This window comes from Myripristis murdjan, chromosome 15 (genome assembly GCF_902150065.1).
Source record: "Myripristis murdjan chromosome 15, fMyrMur1.1, whole genome shotgun sequence".
Taxonomy (NCBI): domain Eukaryota; kingdom Metazoa; phylum Chordata; class Actinopteri; order Holocentriformes; family Holocentridae; genus Myripristis; species Myripristis murdjan.
Window position 1 is genome coordinate 25,721,446 of NC_043994.1, and position 23,844 is coordinate 25,745,289.

The window sequence follows — 23,844 nt, forward strand, 5'->3', positions numbered from 1 at the left end:
GTTTTAACACCCCAGGGGAACACAGAGGGGAGATTATGAACTGTCAGCTCTGAAATAGTGGATTAGAGATGGAAAACTTATGCCCTCCTTATAGCACTTTCTCCATCCACAGCCAGGCAATGGAGAAAGCTAAATCTGGATAAAAGATGCAGCAAGTCTTAAATCAACGTGAATGTGTTTTTTATGCAACAATGCAAAAACCACTAATCTCTAATTGTAAAGTACTTCTGCTAGCTGTACATAATTAGCATAATTTATGAGCGGTAAGGCACTGAGCATAAAAACAAGTAAATAATTAGCCTCTTTCTGTGCATCTATAATTATTTAGTGTACTTTATTGGCTATAAAAGCACAGTTTCCTAAGTATAACTTGACAATTCAGCTTCATCTTTTTGCAACTTTCCTAATTTCCAGCCATGTTCCCCTGGCCTGAAGCCCTCTGAAGGTGATGTTAGCACCATGCCCAGAACAACATTTGCTTTTCCCAAACAGCCGTGTAATCTGTTAATGTGGCTGTGTGCTGGTTAGAGTTGTAGCAGTGTAGAGGCTAGACCAGACTGCTACTTTCCTTATCCCACAAACCTTCACCCAAAACCTCTAGCCAACCCCCTAACTGCTATCAACCCAAGTCACCCCTGCTGATACTCTAACCTCTTTAACGTACTCAGTGTTAAAGCCCTGCCATGTGTGATTTCTATTCCCCGGGGCCGAGATGCACGTAAACACCTTTTACGATTTGGCTGGACGTCAAGGCGAGGTTTTCCTAATACCTTCCCCACGATGGGTTGGCCTCGTGCCTGAAGTGATAGAGTAGTTGAAGAAACACATCCAAACCTTTTGGCCCCGTCGCCAAGACCATCTCACCGTGGCAGAGTCCTCCCCCTCTCCTGTTCCTCCCTCCTGCTTCCCACTTCTCTCATGCACAAACACACCCCCTGAGCACAGAGATACCATTGAGCGGGATTTTGTGGGCACAGTTTGTGTGCTTTAATGGGCAAGAGGAGGCACCCAATCTCACCACTGGCAGGCCCCGCTGGCTGTGGACTCATGAAGAAATTACTGTCAGAAGCCATCAGGGCTTTAATAGCATCTGGCCCAGCCACGGCTTCCCTCTGGCCGTCAGAGGGGCACTGGTCCGTAGGTAAACAGCGTGAGGACGGCCTGCACCCTGGGACCCTCTCTTACTGCTTCCCCTGGCGCGGCCCAAACACCCCTGCAGACCGGCCAGCGCCACAGGACACCTTCCAGTCGTTACACTCAGGCACATTAATTGCAAAAGAAAGTGTGACTTTCTACAGAAGGGGTGAAAAAGAAAAACAAACGGTGTTCAGTGTTACAAGAAACAAAGTCTGCTTTCACATGGAGCCCTTTCACACAATTTGTTACCCCTGCAAATGATTTTTTTTTTTTTTTTTTTTTTTTTGTTCAGGGTGACTTCATGCAAACAGAAACAGGCCCTTTTGCTAACCAAAGAGTACGTGATCAATGGTTTGTCTGCAACAGCCAAGATGCACGGAGGAGGAGCGCTGTGCTTTCAGCGTGCACTCACTGTCCAGATTCCCACATTCCAGAGAGCAGATTCCTTACCCGGAAAGCTCCATTTCCAGACAAGGCCACTTTATGAATGTTAGAAGGGGCTTTGATACCGGGCCATTTAGATTATGCTGTTGGTTTGTGGTGTTACCTCAAACTGGCCAGAGCTGCTTTAAAGCTGCGTCCTCATTATCACCTGGATGCTTCTCACTTCAGGGAACTGAGCTGGGTTGCATAAGACAAAAGTTTCTCACCGATTACCATGAGGCTTTCACACAAAACTGCAAACAATTCTGTAGCAAGTTATCTGGCAGACTATTTTTCACCCATCAGAGACACCATAATTGCGCAAATAGTGGTTGTCCTGCTTTATTTATTCTGTACCATTTAAAGGTGTGCTTTGTAAAATTGCAATAAGGTGAGGACCCTTCAGACTCGACTGACAAAAAAAAAAGACATGAAATAAATTGTGGTATTCTACATGGCTACCAACATTGGAGCCAAGGATGAGGACTCTTTGGACTCAAATGTTGAAAAATACACATGAAGCACAAATTTGAGCGGTGTCAGCCTGCCTCACGGATCATTTTTTTCAGCTAAATCTAAATATGGCTGTTACTTAAATCAACTCTCAGTTTTTGCACAGTGCAGCTTTAAGAGCTTAATGAGGAAAATTCTGCCATTGTTCAATCAAAAAATCTTCCCCCTGAGTTGAAATCAAATATTTCTGATGGTAATTTTAAAAAGCAGCTCGTCTCATTTCATAACATACCCTGCCAGTTTGCCATTATGCTGTCTGGCCTGTGTTATTTGTGTTATTTGTGTTAATTGTTGGCGGCTGCGACAGTTTCCAGTTTTATTGTCCACCACTAAATGCAGCTTATTGTAATTTTAAATTGCCAAATAATAAATAAACAGTTTTATTCATTCATTCATTCATGCGCTCATTGCCTCTTTGTTATTCATCAGAAACAGCAGTGAAGTTTTCCTCCTCCATGCATGTGGGACATAGAAGCGCTGCTGCGGTTCCTGTCCAGATCACCGCACGTTTGTGTACAGTTTTATTGTCCTTGGTTCAGACGGACATAAACACCATCAGCAAGACGAAGTGCTAGAGCCGGGAGCGTGGAGTGAAAACTGGAGGGGACGTCTTCTGTGCTCGTAGGCTGAATTGTGCAGCTTTTCTCATTTATGTCTTCCAGCTGAATGGGGTGGCTGCCAAGTTCAGGATCTGGCCTGACATCAGAATTTCCCAGGGCGATAAAGAGACTCTTGTTTGAATCACAGTTAATACACAGTGGGAGAGAAAAAAAAACTGATACAGAGAGAGTGATATGGGCAATTACAGGAAATTTCCAGTGGACAAGAGGCTATGTTCTGTATATGTACATAGCCTTGACACCTAGACTCACCAAAAACTCACCAATCACAAACGCACAGACTCACATTGACTTACACACTCTCAGAAAAACATTTAGATAAAATGTCGGGGGAGAAAAAAAAAGCGATGAGATAATGAGATAAAGCCATTTTGAGTTCTCAGGATAGGCCTACTTTTAATCTTCCACCTGCCAAGTTGGCATCAGTCCACCATATCATGTCATTTGCATGAATCATGCTGAGGGTTTACAGCTACTGTAAAATAAAAATATGATTTGAATACTTGCACGATAAAAATAAAAAAAATCATTCAGTGTTGCATAACAGACACTCCGATTTCTCTTTTGAGAGTCTTCAGAAAGTGATTGTAATTATTTTATACCAACCCACCTTCTATTCCTCCAAAGCAGCCCTTCAGATTTGGGGCATAACAATATTTGCTTTCATTCTTGAATATTTGGGGGGATTAAAACCTCTGGGCCTGGGAGCATTTTGGGAGGTGGTGTTGAGGGGGGGAGGTGACTTGTCCTTTAATCTCGTTCACACAGTGTCTACCTATGACATGGCGGTATCCCATTTGAGCCTGACCAGAGCAGAGAGGGAGAGCCTCAAGGAAGGGGCAATGATGGGAGAGAGAGAGAGAGAGAGAAAGAGAAGGGCTAAGGGGGGTACTGGAGGTATAGGGGGGTGTTGGTGGGCGGGTGGGCAGGCGGGCTGTCGGGACGGCCCGGGCCTAAACTCAGGGGATTAACGGGGTGACTTCTCCTCTGGAATGTTCCACTGACAGCCAAGACCCGCCCACCCACAGCTGCCTGCTACAGACAGGTGCACGGCTGAGGCGGTGAGGGGAGGGGGGCGGTGGAACGGGGGGGGGGTCCGAGCTTGTGAACGCAGGAGGAGGAAGAAAACAAAACTCCACACGCAGGCATGGATTGACGAGTATATCAATAAACAATTTGGAGAAGATCCTCTCCGGAGCGTTTCAAAGCAAACAGCCCGTCAGCCTGTTGAAGGCGGGCTAGGCCATCCGTGGCATGGAGAGATTAGCCTGAATCACCTGAAAAGAGGCCTCTGTCTGCACATCAGCGCAAAGACAGATTACTGTAGAGAGAGATTCTTGTAAGCAGTGGCAATAATCAACAATCTCCGAGTGAAAATGCTCACACTTGCCCTCCAAAAGAGATGCATCCGTAGACAATCTATGCTCTGGTGAACGTGGAAACCCAACATGGCCTCCCTGCTCGCCGTGCACAGAAGCTGAATGGGCGAGCGGCAACATACATCAATCATACAGAGCAGCTTTACACACAAACGTCCGTGCTGCTCTGGATTTCATGCAAGAACAATGCCTGCGTATCTCAGTCCAGTCATTTAATCACGGCGCTGTATACAAAGCAGACATGGCAGCATTTAGTAACACACACCAGTGGGTGAATTCATTTGTCCTGCCATAATTTATGTTTGGGAATGTACAAGAGCTTGCCCATGCTTGCGGTGCAATGTTAAGTATTACTTTGCAGAAATGGGAGACAAAGGATTAATTTTCTCCACTATTATCGCCGTGTTACATTAAGTCCATATTGGTAAACACATCTCAGTCTCAGAGACATCCTTGGGTTGTGTCAAGTAGCAACAAAGGACGATAAACACTGCTGCTGATCTACAACAATCCCATGTTCAGAAGCAAAGGAAAAAATCCCTCACACGTTTCCCTTTGAAGCCGCTGAGATTCCTGTAGGTAGTGTGAGTGTGATTGTGCCTCTGAGATGTTTGATTGATAGAGGGTCTGTGAAATCTGACTCTTTGTTTTGCTCTCCGTTTGGTGACCTGCCCTGTCATGTCTCCCCTGTTTTGAGAACCAGGTAGTCTATCCAAACATCAGGTGAAGACCGGGGGGACAACAGCCGCTCGGGTTCGGGCACTCCAGACTCGCCGAGGTTAAAGGTGATGGGCCAAGGTCACTGTGGGATCCAGGTGGACGATGTGGAGTTATGAGGCTTCGGTGTTGCTGACTTTCAGTCTCTCAGTTACCAGTAGCAAACAAAACAGAGACAAGAAAGACAGAAGATCTCCACCTCCACATAACTGACAGAAGCAAGTCCAATATATGGGAAATATTAATGAATAAATTCACATACCTGCCTCTTTAGTCTTCACAAATGCCCTTCATTTTTGTTTTCTGCATGTGCTATTGTTTTTTCTTTATAAAAGTTACACATTTTCATACTGTGTTGTTCAAACTTCACAAGAACTAGCTCAAAGTTCAGTACACACAGATTAAAATGAACTCGTTCACATTCCCAATTCACAGTTTTGAAGTTCACAGTCCAAAAAATGAAGTAGTTCACGTTCTTTTTTTATTTTTTTATTTTATTTTATTTATGACCTGCTCTGAGCCATTCTTTTTCCTGTGAGCTTTACAATTCAGTCAGACCTCCATCCATCTATCCATCTCCAGCCCCCAATCAATGCTGCTGCCCACTTCCCAAACTAAATAAATGACGAAAATATTTCCTCTGTCGGATGCTTCACCTCGATTCAGCGCCGATGTGGCTGCCATTCTGACTTCTTTTGTGAGACTTTGTGGGCACAATTTGCACAAAAATGCAGATTTTTGTCTGTTGAAACCTGCACTGATTTGTCCATAAATCTCATTCCGATATTCCTGTAGGCGGACTTCATCAGTGCATTGTCTGGATTAGCACTAACCATGCAGCACGCCAGTAAATTCTTGGCCTTGAGCACCACAAAACAGTATGTGAACATTGTTATCTCGCGTTTATGTGCATTTATTGCAAACAAATACGTTCAGTTCCCTGTACACCAAAAATGGGCACGTTTCAAGGTTCATTTAGCACGTTCATGCATAACACTGATTTCTAACACCTAGACTTGTCAGACATGAAGCAACAGGAAATGAAAAGACTCCTGGATGTAATTCAACCCCAGCCTCCAAAAAGAGGCTACTTCAAACCGATGGTGCCTCGCAGTCGTCGCAATTACACAGGATGGATTTTCAGTTGGCCGCGGTAGTGAGGAAGACGGTGTTGACAAAGCAGGTGTGTCTCTGCCACCCCACCATGCAGGCTGTTTTGGGCAGATCATCCAGGCATGTGTGCAGACCACCAGGCAGGGCTTTGTACTTTCCCTGGATGAGTCTCTCTTCCACCCACTCTGTGCCTGTCGGATCGCTGAGTTATTGCGTTAAACAAGTCCAAGACAATGCAGCTCCTCATCTCATAACTCTCCTCCGGTTACTGGCTGTACCTAACCAGAATTACACAGAGATAGATTAATGGACCACTGAGGGAGTAGCTGTGAAAGTTCTCAGGATGTAGAGGTTCGAGAACAATAAAAGGCGACCAAACAGGCTAAACGCTTCCTAACAGGCACACTAACAGTAAATAAATCTCACGTTTCACTTTAATTCTGCAGACTCTTAACTGTAAAGATATCAAAGGCCATATTTGTAATTGGAGCATGTTGCCCTTTTGTCGCCACAATTTTTTATTGCAATTTGTGGAATGCAGATTTCTGACATTTATATTGGAATAAGGATTTTTTTTTTCATCGCTGAAATTTATTTGGCAAGCCTTTGATGCACTTACAAGGACAGAGGGTCTGTTTTTTATTCACAAATCAAACTCTTCAAGAGCATAATGTGAATTTAACCAAATTCCTCATTGTCAAATAAATTCTGAATTTAATATTTAAGCGTAAAGACACTGAGATACATGAGGAACAGGTCCGTTTCCATGACCTGGTGTGCATAACTCCTGCTCTAAGCTGCAGCTCTGGCCTTTTCTGTGTGCCCCCCCTTCCTCCTCCTCCTCCTCCTCCTCCTCCTCTTCCCCCTTCCTCCTTCCCGTCTGCCTCTGCATATGGTTCTCATGCTGCTCTAATCTTTTTCCCTTACTTTTTTCACTGGTGAATAAGGTGATTTAATGAATTATTAGATCTGCCGAATCCAGCAAAGCTACAAATCATGAAGGCCTTATGGTCACATTGTTCAAACTTGGTGAGCAGTCAGCCGCTGTAATCCGTGCTGAAAAGCCCCTGAAAGAGGCTCTTGTTGCTGCCCTCCCTCCCCTCCACAGGCTGGAAAACATTAGAAGTCAGGTTATGTGAATGTCCACTGTCAGAGGGCTGCTTAAATGGCATTAGTTTTTAATGTCTGTATCAGAGCCCGCTGATCTGGCAAAGACCTGCCGTTCTCCAGACGCTGCCTCAGATCTGGGCGCTCGAGACCTGAGAATGGGAGCGGGGCGAGGTGGAGAAACGCAGCGCTGCCAGCAGGGTTAGGAAGGTTACTTTCAAAATGCAAGCCATTACTGACTACCTGCAATGCACCTCACTGCTCAAACCCAGTCAAGTTTTTTTAATTGGTCTCTGTTGCTTTTGGATTTCCAAAGTCTCCTATGTTAATCATGAAATATGGAAGTAAAACATTTTATTTAAAGTTAAAGTTAAAATGTGAAAAGTTCAGGCTACTTCATTATTATTAAAAGTATCGATAATACTTCATGTTGACTGTCAAATGTTGATGGTAAGTTAAAAGTCAACTGATAGTCTATTGATACTAAATAGTATTTACATTAGACAGGCTGATATGAAGTTTTTAAAACAATTCTCATGCTGTATAATTAATAGATAGATAGATAGATAGATAGATAGATAGATAGATAGATAGATAGATAGATAGATAGATAGATAGGTATACTTTATTGATCCCAAACTGGGAAAATCACATGTTACAGCAGCATCATCAATAAAAAACATAAAATAAAATTTAAATTTAAATTAAAAGTATATACAATAGAGACTAAATATACGAAATATATACACTAAAGACAATCAATTGAATGTGTCTGTGATTTTTTTTTTTTCAAAATGCTGTTAATAATACCAAGTACTCACAGACTCTCTCAAAAAGTGGGATTTTTGCAGTTGCTGGAAATGATTATACTGTATATTTATCATTATTGTAATCAGATTACGTGTAATTCATTACTCCCGCTGCTCTGTTTGCTGGCCACCATCACTCTCAGGCTCAAAGATGTGCAGAGGTGTGGTGAGGTGATGAAACCTCCTTTTCAAGGTGGACGCAGGATGTCAACAAACAGCAAAGCATGTTATGACAAATTAGACGAGGCCATTGTAACAATATGGTTTGATGATTGCACACAAAGCATTTCTTTGAGAGCTTTTTTTTTTTTTCTTCACTTGGCCGGGGATTCAGTCACATCCTTTCAGAGTCGGTGCTGGGGAGCCACTGACACCCCGACCTACAGCCACCCATCATCCCCTCTCCACCCCCCCCATCTCTCCCATGCCCCACCACCGCCATCGCTATCAAAGGCTTAGCGTGATCCGCAGACAGACGAAGGGGAAAATGTGATTTTGAAAAAAAAAAAAAAAAAAGTAAGGAAAAAAGATGCAAGAACTCAGTGAAGTGTGAGGGAATGGAGAATAGCACTGAGCTCGTAAGCCCAAGAAAGTGTCAATGGAATCAGGCCATTATGAATGAAACAAAAAAGCCTGTTCCAGCCCATAATTCAGCACACCTAATGGAGTACAGCACATAAATCTGAGATAAAAAGAAATCCTGCCATCAAAGACAGAAGGGGGTTATGTACATTTTGCTTGGGGCTGAATTAATTTCACACTCCTTACAGCATTTGTAATTTTAACTGTTCCTCCAAAAGCATAGCAACTATCATGAGGACAAAAGCAACACTTCTTCTTTTTGGACTAATTAAGCAATGCAACATCATCACCACTCTCACTGTCTTAACATATTCACTCTTGTAATATTATCACATTTCCTGGACACTTGTAACACCTTACAGTTAGTATGTTTTTTCTTCATGTATTTGTTTGTATTAGCTTGTATGTATCAAGCCCTTATAGGGTTTTCTTTGGCTCCTCCTGCACATTTCTTTTTGTAAGTTACTGTTTTTTCCTCCCAATCTCTATGGTCTGCATGTATTATGTATAATTCTTGTATTATGCAGGGTTTTTAATGTGCAATAATAATTAATTAACCCTAAACATTCTTAAATTCAATAAAAGTCATGCACGTTAGATAAAGATTTGTCTAATTATTGAGTGATGCAATGATGATGATAATCTGTGACTTGGTTGGTCTATTATTTAAAGGTGTTATAATGTTATTCAGTGTTTTAATGTTGTAATGTTGCTCTTTGCGTGCAAGACAAATTCCCTTCGGGGCAGTAGAGGTTCATTCTTTGATTCAATGTGGATTTTTAAAAATGTTGGCGCTGATTCCTGAGGTAACTGGGAAAAACACAAGAAAAGGCTCGGAGGAGAAAGAGGAGGAGAAAGAGGAGGAGGAGGAGGAAAGGTGATGAGGTTGATGGTGATGATGAAAGGTGTGCTGTTGAAGGAGACAGCATCCAAGGTGTCAAAGCAAACAGGACTGAGCAGAGGAGCCACAGGTGTGCAGTCTGACTCGCCTGAGTACAGACAGGCAGCAGCACAGACGCCCCTCGAGCGCCCGGCGTGCATACCACAGCGCCGTGTGCCCTGCAGGACCGTGGCTGCCTGGCCTGTTCAGTCCACCTGGGAGGAAGAGCAGCCACCAAACCTTTGTTGCTGCTGAGTTTCAGCACTCTAAAAACAATGCATTACACGACTGAGGAAAAAATGTGACCCAAATGTGTGTACCTTCCTACTATGATGAAAGGTTTCAAAATAAAGCATGTTTTGTGTTATTTTGTCTCTCACCATGCCTAAGTCCAGAGTGGGTCATAGCTGTTTTCACTATTCTCAGAGTACATCAGCTGCTCATATGCATATTTGCATTATGACAGTGAATAACAGACATTAATACTAAATACTGACTGGTCACTTAAAGGTCCATGCCAGTGATTTTACATGTTTAGTGTAATATTTACAAAAAGTATAGAAGTCGCGTTTCTGCTAATCTTTCCTTGAAGCAAGAAGTCGTATTTGAGAACTGCAATATATTTTTTCTTAACTTTTATCCAGCCACTGGCTTCCGTTCCTTCCATTATGATATGAAAATGAAAATTTAGAGACTTCAAAGTGAAACAAGTCTCTCTGCTGGAAAATAGTCCCTGAGGAAACGTTCGCTTTACACAAATTATCGGTTCTGTGGTTTATGAATGGTGATGACTTTGTTAGCCGCAGAAAGCAGCACATTATAAGGTGGGTCTTTCAACCAGAAATTCATATTTTGAAAATTTTGATATGTTGTGAAATCTGTAGTGCCCCCAAGGCACAGGGCCCCAGTGGAGCTTCCGTCCAATCAGGCAACAGCCTCTCCTCGCTAGCTGCCTGCAAGTCATAAACTAATTCATCTACTTGGCAACCTTTAAGTGTTAACAAAACGGCACGCCCCACCCTCGAAAAACTTTTTATTGTAATTTCTTTGCTTTTACTACCTGCATTGGTATGGAAACAGCTCTACAAGCTAATGCAGTAAAGATTTTTTTCTTAGCAGAGTAAACCAATAAACAGATGATAAAAGATTATTTTTTGCCAATTTATTGACTTCTTTGGTAATGTAAAGAGGTGTAATAAGTGGAATACTCCACTCTGAGATGCTCTATTAAAAAATATTGACCTTCAAAAAAGAATCCACAAATTCCATAAATTCAACATTATGAGCCTAGGCAGTCAGTATAAATCCAGATGTCCCATTATATATACATATATTTATTTATTTATTTATTTTTAACCATATATGTAGCTGACTTGCAACTTGTCTCACTGTTTGATCCTGGACGGAGGTTTTCAGTTTTTACACCCGGTTTGATTTCTGCCTTCAGAGTCCTATTGAGCTCCAAACCTGAGAGTCTTTACACAATAACTTCAAATGAAAAGCCTATGATTTCTCTCTTTCTCTCTCACACTCTCTCTTTCTCACAGCCACACCGCTCCCCCTCCCACCCTCCCCCACCCCACTGCTCCCTCCCCTCTGAGGATAAGCTGTGGTTGGGCCCTGACATCCCAGGTAATTTACTAAGTCAACACAGAGTGAAGAGGGCCCGTGTGCTGCAGAGAAAGCCCCTCTGTGCAACGGCTTCGGTCCCTGAGGAGACATGGTACACCACAGCACACGGCTGCCATGCTGGGAATCACATCCAGAGAGAGAGAGAGAGAGAGAGAGAGAGAGAGGGAGAGAGAGAGAGAGAGAGAGGGAGAGGGAGAGAGAGAGAGAGAGAGAGAGAGAGAGAGCGAGAGAGAGAGAGAGAGAGAGAGAGAATTAATTGGAGAGGGAAATGAGAGGATAAGAATAATAAAGGTAAAGATAAAAATAAAGCAAAGTTTGAATTCAATATAAGGTGGTAAAACAAATACAGTTTCAAAATTGGAATAATAATAATGCCAATTAAACCCAGCAGAGGAAAAAAAAACTGTTCTTAGTTTCATTAGTTTTATTATTTTGGTTTATTTAGTTCCTTTTTTTGTTTGTTTGTTTTTGCCCCGATACGCCCCACCCCATTGGGCCTGCTGGTGGCGCTAGAGGGAAGGGCACAGGGTCATCAAAATTGCTGGGTTTCATCCTCTAGCCAACATGAATGTTCTCACAAAATTTCCACTGCGACAACCCCTTCCACCGTGACAGCGTTTCACCCTGCTGGTGGCGCTAGAGGAAAGGTCAGGAAGTTGCCAAAGTGTCATCATCTCATCAACAAGAATAATGTAACCAAACTTCAAAACTTTTTGATATTAGTGTGCAACATTACAGAAATGTAACCTGTTGGTGGCGCTAGAGGGAAGGGCACAGGTTCACAAAAATGGACACATTTCATTCTCTAGCCAACATGAATACTGTCACCAAATTTCATGGTAATCCACCTAATATATTTGGAGATTCAGCCCCACTGACCAACCGACTGCTGACCGACACAGTGACATGTAGACTCCCAGTGCATTAACATCACATGTGATGATAAAATAATAATATAAGCACTGATAATTGTAAAAAATAATAATAAAGATAATTATAATGATTGCAAGTCTGTTGTTGTCCACTGTATTTCATGGATCATAAAAAACTCTCTTATAGCTGGAGCCCCACTCCCTTATAAACATCCAAGCTTGACCAGCAACAGAACTTAGGGCCTTATTATGATAATCTAACTAACAATTTGTCTCTCTTTTGATGTGACATATAAAAAAAAAAAAAAAAAAAAAGTGTTAATATTACAAGCTCCAGAGTGTTAACCCCAGTCATTTCTGCATCTCACCTTTAGTTGTATTGCAGGGGGAGTGAAGGCCTGAGTGTGATGGGAAATGCTGTAGGTTTCATTTAGTTTTGTTTTACTGTTTAGATTTAGATTTGTCATTCATCTGCAGTAGATGCTGTTTCACATATCTCTTACATGGTGCACCTTTAAATTCTAAGATCAGACTAATATTGCAAGCAGCCATTAGTATGGAGTGAACTGGGAGTGTTAACGGTGATGTTTGTATTATTTTTACCACATTTTGCTACTACTAGTGACAGTGTTCTGCTATAAACCTGGCAAATAGTGTGTTTTTTTTCATATTGTAAGACAATGTTAAAGTATGGGGCTCTTACATAACTTTGGCATGAGGACATTATTTCATTATTGTATAAAAAATTGATAGTACAAACAAAACTTTTCAACAGTTTAATGGTTGAACACACACAAAGTTACAAAGTTAAAGGGACATTCATCCGAATAGATGCACTCATACATACAATTACACACGGTCTTCTTGCATATACATGAACAACCATGTAACCATCCACACACATACACACACACACAAAAAGACACATACACACACACACACACACACACACACACATGCACATGCACTTAGTCGTTCAGGTGCAGCGCTCCACTCTCTCTGCAGGCTGCTCCTTGTAAAGGGGCCTTGGTAATCACTATGTTTGCTTTCCCATTAGCCCGCTCTTCAGATGTGAGGGCGACCAGGGCCCGTTCTCTCCCTGAGGAGAGGTTTTCACTCCTCTCCAACATGCATTATGAAAAATTAGCCACATAAACACCTGCAGTAGAGAAAGTCACTCAGAAACATGGTGAACGTGGATGACCTTTCACACAAGTGCGTTGTCCAACCGGGGATGCGGTGCTTCCTCTGGAGGGGAAGTAATGGTGGAGATTTGTGCTGTAGAGTTGAAAATCTCTGAAGGTAACTCTCCATTACAATGAATGTGCCGTTGAGCAAGGCATTAAACACCCAAATGCTCCAGCTAGCTGGTGTGAATGTGGGCCAAGGTGATGCTGAAAATAAGCATGCATGCACAACAATTGCCTTCACTAGATAAACAAATGTAAAAGGAAAAAAAAAAGAAGGAATAAAGTTACTGTCTGAGTAACCAGATGGCATGCGCTCATTTTGCTTCAGGGTTCGCTTTCAGTTGCAGCAGAGCACAAAGAGAGTTGTTCTGAATCAGTGGCGAAATTCATGCAGGTGTTTACTTTTGATTATTTTTTAAGATAATCCACTTGGGTTGGTCCACACATTCTCGGAGGTGCATGCACATGATTCAGCCACGGTTGTGCGCCGTGCACTGCGGGCCGCCGCTGCACATGTTTGCAAGAGGTGGATTAGGAAGATAGAGGCATCCAGGGAGGTGATGAAGCTTTCAACAACGAGGGCCCTGAGAATTTACTGCCTGGCTCACCGTGGACAGAAGAATGGGCTGCCTCACAGCGGACAGCGAGCTTTACACAATGACGGACGATGAGTCAAGAGAAACCCCGTCCTGAACCCAGCGCGGAATGTTTCATTTACAGTCACCCACACGGACACCCCAGCCTGTGCCTCGTCTGCCAAGACACAAGAGGAATGGGGATTTCTAACAATGCAGATAATTCAGAGCTCAAACTTCCCCCACCGCACAAAGGTCTACATGCACTGAGATAGACAGAGAGGCACTGCCCACACACCACACACATTCTCTCCTCTTCCTTTACGCTCTCTCGGTTTCTACATCTCAAACTCTCTCTCTCTCTTCGTGCCTCACTGACACTCTCTCTATCCTCTGCAAGCGATTAGTCATTTCTAAATGACTCCGCCTAAAGAGTCACAGGAAAAAAAAAAGTCACAGCATGACAGTGCTCTTACTGTAATTATTAAAGCTAACATTTGCAGGGTAAGCAAACCAGATTTTCATTCACAAACCCTTCCTTGTTAGGTTTGTGTGCCTAAACTCGACTGTGGCATTTATATGAAATGTAATCATTACAGTTGTCAATAAAAGTAAGATGTTTCAGGGTGGAGGCTTGCTCAGTTTAAGGTTGGCACATCTCGCCGTGTTGCTGGCCAAGATTTGGTCAAACCGCATTGAACCAGAACTACAAGCAGCGCTGTGACTGCTCATCCTCGTGAACAGATCACGATGTGGGCGATATTGAGACCCTTCAACTCTGCTGCTCCCATCGATGGCTTTGTTGTTACAAATGCATGTTGCACGGCCGAGTTCCCACAGAACTTTATTTTACATTCTAGAGGAGAACCAAAGGTTTCCAAAGATGCCAAATATGTACTGCCGAACAAAAGGGAAATGTGCATAAAATAATACATAAAGCAACTAGATATTTTCTATTTGATGTGATGATGCAGCTACAAAACGATGGCCTCTTGGGTGTGAATATTTTACTCAAGCACTGCAAACAGCCGATACAGTATATGTATGTGACACTGCTGAACAATACAGGGAAAACAAGTCTTTTTATAACTTTGAAGCCATTTAAGCAGAAATTTACAGGATAATTGGGGTTTAAGGGGTTAAAACTCGCATGGCGAATTCTGTGTAAAAGCCAGTTGAGGGCAACATAATGAATCAACCAGAAAAACAGCATTAATGTATTGTGTGTCATTTTCTTTGTAGAAGTTCAAACTAAATGGATCCTGTTCAAGATGATTGTAAAAGTTTTTATGAATCCATACAGACAGGACTGTGATTCTAAGCCCATCTTGCACTTGATTTTTTTTCTCTGTGGAAATAAGCGACAGTCAAGAAATCGAGGAGTAAATTACAGCCCCCTTTTTTTTTTTTTTTTTACCGTGGGTGCAAGCTGAGTAAAACCCTGTAGTGTTTAGTGTTGGTCAGTGCTGGGAAGGCTCCTCACTGGGCTAGGTCATCCACAAGCCATGGTCATCAATCACAAACAGCGGGGACTGCGTAGCGACGAGCTGGCGAAAGGAGCTGACGGCTTGACATGACTTGGCCTTCGTTGCCTTGTCAAATTCCAAGCCATCGCTGACTGAAAGGATTACTTGCATAATCTAATATTTGGTGGCACAAGAAAGCATTCATGCCTCATTTTGCTAAGTTTTTATTGGCCTTTTATACGTGATTTACTTATGTGTGGCTCGCACCGCTTCCAATCTTGAATATTTGTCTTTGCATATCATTATTACTGTTTCATTAGAATTTAGATTTTATTCGCCCGGAGCAACAAAAATTTAACCCTTTCTTAAACCTGTGAGAAAGTAGCATGTAGAAATGCATGGAGCTCAAGCAACACAAGCCCCTATCCCCCCGTGCCAAGCCCCTATTCCATGTTCTGTGTTGTCAGCATGGAATATGGCCTCCATGCACATAAACTGATGAAAAAAAATTAGTCTCTGTAACTGCGTGTCTGCAAGAGCCAAGTCAGTGCAACGGAGTGATGCAACCCCCTCAGCGCCACAGGGCACGGGGTGTGCGGCAGGTTTGTGATTTGGACGGAGATCAGCAACACACAATAAACAAGGCTTCTCTTAGCAACTTCGCAAAGGTTAAACACAAACACATCACTTGGCTCTAAATTAAATTCATGTGGTGCAAATAATTTGTGCCGTCTGAGACTGTAAAGAGCTCTGGGGCCGGGTTTTGTGTTAGTCATTTCGGGGCTGAGACAATACAATTTGTCATGGTAAAAGCAGGAATTTCTCACCTGGCAGACAGAAAACGTAATGTACTTTTGACATGGTGAAACAAGATGATGACTTTCCTCACTACGTGTTGTAGCTAGCTTTGTCTCTAATGGTGTTAGAGACAGACGCTCAACTTGATTAATCCCCACCTCTTTGATCGTACTGAGAAACCGCTAACACAGTTCTGCATCTTTCAGCGGCCGAGTGAGAGATGAGCGGCCGCGATAAACACGCGGCACCGTGGCATTTTGCTCTCTGTCTTGGCAGGGGTGACGACACTATCTGTGATTCATCCTGCAGAACAGTTTCACAGAGCTGTGAGAGCGATCAGTCATCCTTCACCTATGCCATCTGTTCTTCACGCAGAACGAGGGGAAGGAGTTCTTACGCAATGACCCACAGCGGTGAGTTTACATAGCTCAGATGCCCAGAGAGATACCCAGGCCACTAACTGTGCAGATCCCTGTCACACACGGGGATGATAGGCACTAATCAGCAATAGTGGTTTTAACTGCTGGGGGATCTCACAGGAACCGGACCTCACAAGATCTCCAGTGTGCTGTCTGAACGTGGAGCAGATTCTATCTGGACGAGGACTGCTTTCATGCTCCTCGGTTAGTGTGAAGGTTGGTTTCAACAGTGACTTAAGCTGAAATCCTACTTCCATTAACAGTTACTCAAGTTAAAAACTACTCCCGGTAAAGTTACTGCCAGTAGAATTTGAAGTTTGTTGACGTTGGCGACACCGAGTCCCCTTAGTGGCGGTGTTTTACGATAGCTCTTGCAAAGAAACCAAAATTTATTCCAGTTTTCAATTTAATATTGGAAGGGCTATTTTTCTCACGGCACAAGATTTGCTCATCGGGAGCCAAAGTCAGGTCAGTAAGTCAAAGGCTGCCTCGCTTTGCACTCAATGATCCTTGATCAGCTAGTGTTAGGGAGGCTATTGCTTTGCAGCTGTTTGGGCTTATTTATGTGTAACTAAATATGTTTGTTTTCACCGGCGAATAGTGTCGTTACAACTCGGTCTTTTGCTTATGAGGTTTGGAATAGCATGTGTTTGCCAAATGTTAATGGTACAGCCCACGTTCACAGCATACACAGTAATGCTCACTCACCCAGTGGTTTTATCACAATGTGTGTTTGTAACATCAGTTTCCAATCTGTGGCAAAATATGTCTTTGCTGCCGGCAAATATTCGGTGGAGCTAGTAAAGTGGTTTTGCCCTTTCACTGGAGAGTTATGGCAGCTAAGCAAAAAAGCAAGTTACCATACCAGAACACAGCTAATAGAGTGCATCTCTTCTTGTTGACAATGCACTGAGTGAAAGATGAGTGCTGGAGCCTGGCTAGGCACTGCAGGACTGGCCGGCATCTGTACTTGTTACTTGTCTCTTGCACTCACATTTTTCTCAGAGCAAATCTTGACATCATAAGACCGATAGCAACCTTTGTGCATATTATAAGTTCAGAAAATCTGTAAAACTTGTACTTTTTTACCAGAAATAAATCTTGTTTTGCCCAAACAGCTGGTTACCAGGCCAATCCTCGTGCCTTCTCACACAAAAGAGAATGATATCCAGGTTTTCCAAATAGGTTTTCTCTCTCTTAAGTTATAATGGGAGCTGTGATACAGAAAGCACCTAATTCAATAATTAATTCTACAATGGCTACAACCAGCTCATAGGCAATTACATAGTTAGATGTTGTAGGCCTATATTTTACAGGCTGGAATATTATTAGCTCATTTTTGGCATTGTAAGAGCATTCACAAAAAATACACTAGTCTGTGCGAAGGGTAAATTACAATGTTGCATGAACGTGTTCATTTGCAGCACGTTAAATATGGACAAAGTAATTTTACAGATTTGCCTATTAAATAAACTCTTCCTTCAATTATTCGTAATCATATGACTAAGGGACCATTAGCAATTTCTTAAAGCAGGAACGGCTATATTCTGTAAACATGTTTATGTGTGTCATTAACTAAATGAGGGTGATGCTTCACAAATTAATAGAGTCAACATGTGGCTGTTGCAGGAGGAGCGGGGATGCTGCTCCACAGGGGCTGTTAGCCGCAGTGCACCGGGGTTTCCACGCGGCTCGGAGAGGTGACAGGGTTTCTGTGGTTGGCTCATTACACAGACCTGCTCTGTCCCGACCTGCGGGGCCATGGGCTCCCTGCGTCAGACCTGGCCTTGGAGAGAAGGGCTACATTATGGGGCCTTGGCCTCAGCCGTTCCCCTGTAGTTCACAACTTTTTCACCACAAGAAAATGTGAGGGAGAGGGTTTTTTTTTTTTTTTTCCTCAAAAAATTTCCCTTTCTAATCATGCGTCTCAGCTCTTGGCTCAAGCTGCTGGGAAACTCAGCACCCAGTCATGTCCAGTAACACATCCCTGCTATCAGCCGCTCCATCAAAATCTATTTGCCATCCAAACACAGCAATAAATTAATGCAGGGCTGGGACACTGATTTAAATAGTTGTCTGGCTGTACCTTTTCAAATACCTCCCTGACATGTGATACTGAGAGGATTTACATAAGTGCTTTGTAGACCATATCAGGAGAAATATATGACCAATAAAGGCATTAGAGACCTCTGACCACCCCTACACATGACATCACCCAGCATCTCTCATGTCTTCCTGCCACGCTGGAATGGAAACGATGATTTTTTTTTTTTTTTTTTTTTTTCCCAGATGCCATATTGCAAGCTACAACTTCAGAGAAGATGGGACAAGAAGGGATAGAGGATTTAACCCATCCCATGGCAACAGATAAAACTTTCCCACAGACTTTCCACCAACCACTCTCTGGCATTATATAAATGGCTCCATGTGCTCTGTAACATGACCTTTGGCTCCCTCCATATTATGTGTCATGTCCCGGTCAAAGGAGGGTGTCGTTCAATATAAAACAAGACTTTAACAATCTGTAAGTGCAGTTTAAGGCACTCCAACAGTCATTCCTCAAATATGTGAGGAGTGATGCCGAGGAATTTGCAAACATTCGCCACACATTATCTTGTTACAAACACTCCTAATCCTCGCTCTTTGCCTGATAGAAGGGGGAGATAATTGCTCATCCCCAGGGAGAGATTCGCTTGACCTGTTTCTCTTGTTGCACAGAGCTCTGTTTTGCAGATTCATTGCACAGTAAATGACAGATGAACCTGCTGATTTTGTGTTTGTGAGCTGGTGTGCAAAACTAAAATAGAACAAAGTGAAAGTCAGGAGAAAGAAGAGGCTCTCAAGCGCTCTTATCTTCTGTGTATGTGCACTGGACCCCGGAAAATGCGCTGCAAATCATATTAAGCGACACGTTAAGTTGCTAAAGGTTGTGGGAAACACCTCAGAAACTAAAGGTGTATTTTACAATGGTCTTTATGATGCACACAGCTCCATGACGACTCTGGGAAACTGGCCCCGAGTCTTTGTTTGTACAAGATCAAACTATAATCTGGTGCTTTTGATAGATGTTGCTTTTTATTTCAAATGTTTATGGAAATACCCAACAACAGTCTTGTGTGGTCCCGTGTTTAATGAAACACACTCTCGTACGCCTCTCACAGCCGTCAGATCACTCGCCAACACACAAGACCGTGGACTCTGAAGGGGTGAGAACAAGGCAGGGATGGGCCGGGAGAAACGGATCTGACTCCTCTTCAGGTGCCGTCCCGTTGCCGGGGGGTGCTTGGGGAGGACCAGAAGGTAGGTGCAAGGGCTGGCAGGGAGCAAGCCAGAGGATTCAGGGCGGTTCCCGATGTCAGAGGACGTTTCTAGAGCGATCCATCCACCTCCGGTCCATCTCCTCCAAACCCAGAGTGAATGGTTCATGATAAAGTGTTCAGAGGTCAGGCTGGAGTTTTACATTTGATCTCTCCTCTACTACACATTAACGTGCTCTGCAGTATTATTTACATCCAACCGGCTTAGTGCGCTTTTCCACTGTAATGGTACCAAACCTTTTGGCCCTTCAGAAACAGGAACTTTGGATTTTCCATTCACTTAGGATGCTTTTCCAGTATATAGTATGTTCTCTGCTCATTTCAGCTCTACATTGGTTTTGGTACCAGTTACTTTTCTGGATTTTCTTTTCATTGCACACTAGACCCCGTCACAGCCAAGCCCTGTCGAATGCTTGTGGGCGCGTTGACTAGTTTTTCACCCTTCTCTACTAATAGTTTTATTTTTTTATTTTTTAAATCAGCAAGACAAATTCAAAATGGCTTATACGCATGAACAGTGTTAGTGTAACTAGAGATTCACAGAAAAAATATTTTTTATATAGCTGGATTATCAACTGGCACAACTTTTGCAAACCATGCTTTTTATATCTCCTGACTGCAAGCAGTGACCAGTGGAGCTTCGCTGTTCTGACCAATCAATGGTCTGCAGCTCAGTTGGAATCTAAACAGACGTGGTTCCATAAATAGTTGAATTTGTGGCTCCTGCTCACCAACAAGGACTCACAGGAACCAACTGGACCCCAGGGGGCAGGACTACTGCACTGTGTAACACTGACACACTTGAGCGTTGCTGAAACGAGTGACAGTGAGAGCCAGTAGTCGCCAACATGTTTAAATTCATGCTGGAGTGGAAACATTTTGTTGTTAGCTGTTTAGCATTTGATGAAGCCAAATGGAGAAAAACAGCACTGTGGAGTAACAGTGAGTAGACATTCGATGGCACTCAATGGGAGCTTGAGGGAATGAAAAGAAACGAGGAAAATACCAGGATACGAGCAAGATCGTGACCATCGTTGAGTCATAAATAATGAAACTGAAGAGGGACTATAAAAAAAAAAAAACTCAAGGATCACAACAATGAAGATGTCCGTTGCCTTTTTCTGTCTTCACTACAACTGTTACTGTTTCCCCTGAAGTTAAACGGAGAGTTTTCAGTGTATACCAGCCTCTTTTTTCTGGAAATGTTGAGTGTACCTACCTAACAGCCTAATGCCAACTGAAATATAAAGAATAGACCCACTTCCTCCCCAGTAATCTACCCTCCTGCTCTGTAGTACACCCACCTCATCAGCTGTCACCACAGCCCTGATTGAAACACAAGCAATTATAGAGCTAGAGCTGAATCCAGTGTTTGTCCCTGTTTGCAACATTTGGGCTCGTTCTTGTTTCTTGTTGTGCATCTAAAAAGGGCAACTAGAGTGATATGAGCCACACTTGGTCAGCTTATCAAGTGAAATTAAAAATATTGCACCTGAGGATTCTGCTTGCCTGAGAAGGACAAGATCGCCTGAGTCTGGTGTTTTCCTGCTGAGTGAAAGGAAAGAGCTGCAGGTTGTTTTGGTTTGGGGCGACGGGGGTGGCCGTCACAAACCACACAATACACCGAGTTGTCAACCAGGTTCAACGGCGAAGACCCTCATGTCTTGGAAATGAGGTTCTGAAGCGAGAGCTAACCTTGTCCCACAGGGGGGGGGGTCGAGGCAAAAGGCTTGGCCAGCTCTGTGAGTCCACATCTGACAGACGTTTCTCTACGGACTGATGGATACTAACGCCGCCCTAAGGGGACGGTGGGGTGATTCTGTCACACTCCACACAGGTGCTCGTGCCCAGAGGTGGAAAAACTTGAGGTGATTCTGCAAATAAAGAGGCCTCTTAAAATCTCACACCTGCAGAGGCGCACAGACTACGGCATTTCAGAGCTAAACCAATAGCCTCTGGTGATATTTCTATCAGCCAAACCTCCAGCGAAGATTCAAGGCTAAATATCAAAGCAGCAAACTCATATCACGCCTTTTAATGAAACCGGGGTAAGATCTGATGTCAGATGCAGATGCAGATTGAGGGAAGTTTTGACGTGAGGGAAGTTTAGACAAGGCCAGGCTGGGTGAGCTATGAGTATGACTTAGGACTGCAAACTCATTGTGTTTGCTTACTGGATGTCTGAGGCCACGTCTGCCTGTGTTCCTGTGTACATGAATAAACTTGCTCTATCAAAATAGCTGTCCTACCAAAGGAGGAGAGGGGAAGAGATTTAGGGTTTGTTTTTTTGTCATTCAAAATCCTGCCACAGCCAAACAAGGCTTTTATGTCTCTGCCACCATCTTGATAAACATACATAAACAGTGCACACAGGACAAAGGACAAAAAACAACACACAATGTGTTGCAATTCGCTATGACGGCAGAACACAACTTCCCTTCAAACTCTGCTCAGCCCCCTCGGTCTATCCCTGCCCAGGCTATCACACGGAGTCAAGATAGCAGGCATTCACAGTAGCTGGGTTGGACCACACACTTCCTCTCTACTCGTGCTCCTCTTTGTGCATAAGTGCGCTTCATGAGGGTGGATAACATATTGTAAGACTTTCCCTGACATACGTGTCTTGGAAAATTTAGTTACAATCAAGAGATCAAGAGATGCTGCTGCTGAAGAGTCTCCCAGCTCCGACTGATGCCTGCAAAATTTGAAAAACAGTTTGCCTGCGGAATAGATGTTGATGCAATGGCCTGTAGCGATGTTTAAAACCTGTGTAAACATCATGCCAAAATGAGCAACAACACGTCCACGGCTGCTGCCTGCATCATTTTGTGAAAATAAGACTTGATCATTGTTTTTTTTCTCTGATAGAAATTCGGTTTTCAAAGCTGCTTCGCTGAAATATGACCATGGCCTAATATCATAATGACACCATCTGTCAAATGCTTGCTGGGAATCCTTAAAGGCCTTTTGGACTTTTACCTCTTAAGTTTAAATGGGCAAATTTTAGTTTCTGAAAACACCGAGATGTGGCTGATGGCTCAAGTTGTGCTGAGAGTGCAAAATCAGAAGCTCCTAACGGTTAATGTGACAGCTTGGCACAGGAATCCTTTCATCAAATGTGCTGTTTTTTAAGAGCTGATATTAAAAAAAAAAAAAAAGTCTTTCAACAGCTGCAATTAGCAAAAGTGCCAAAGGATCATCTACCTGTAAAAAAGGAATGGGTTCTGGCTTTTAAACTTGGGTATTATTACCCTTTTAGAGTTACAATAATAATCTTCAGATGACAAAATTTACTGAATACTTGAACAGTCTGGTGTGTTTCCTCTGTTTTGGCAAAAACAGGCAATTATGAGAGATGACTGCTATTAAACCCTAAGAGACTGTGATATTGTGCGGTCAGTAACAGAACTATTCCATCATTTAAATCTGATTAGCATCGGAGTAATAAAGTGTTGGTTTTACGATCAGATGTGGAATTCAGTTTAGTCCGTAGTTTACAGGGCCTACAAAGCATTGTGGGTCTCCCAGGGCCCTCTGGACAGGGTGAGTTAAGTGCGATGTCCAAGCCTTCCACAGCTCAGACGTCTGTCTCCCTGCCCAAGAAAAGATACAGGTCATATGAGACTCCCCATGATAAGTCTCCCTTGTATGGACTTTGACATTTTTATATCCATGCCTGAAATGTAACCTTTCCAAGATAAATGATGTCTTTCAGACTTATTCCTAGCTAAAGTTCTGTTTTTCTCCGTATGAATCCTGAACAAATAAATACACACATAATTTATCTCCAACTTCTATAAAACACTTAGTGTGAAGCAGGTGTAAACATATAAATATGATAAATACTTCACATCACATTCACGGGGATTGTGCGTGGCACACTGTGCCCCTTGACAAATTCTCAAGAGCTTACATGGAAAGAAGACATTTTCCAAACAGTTCCTCCAGCTTGTCACACAAGAGGAATAGACCATCCACTGCCCTGCGCTCTCCATGGCAACTTGGCTGAAGCTAACACATTGCATTCATAGGTAAGGCAATGCTAAATCACTTAATTTGGTCTGATTTCTTTATGATTTGCAGGCGTGCGGCATGGAAGCATTTCTCCCTCGCTTGTTGAATAAACAGAAATTTGTTCGGCTCAAATAAAATTTGATGAGGAGATAATTTTGCAAGCATACAGACTGAAAGGTCTCTCTCACTTTCAGGGGAGCTACACGGTGAGAGCGCGGATCTACCGAAAGCCTGAAGAGGTAAAAGTACATGGTGGACAACATCATAAAGACAGATGTGGC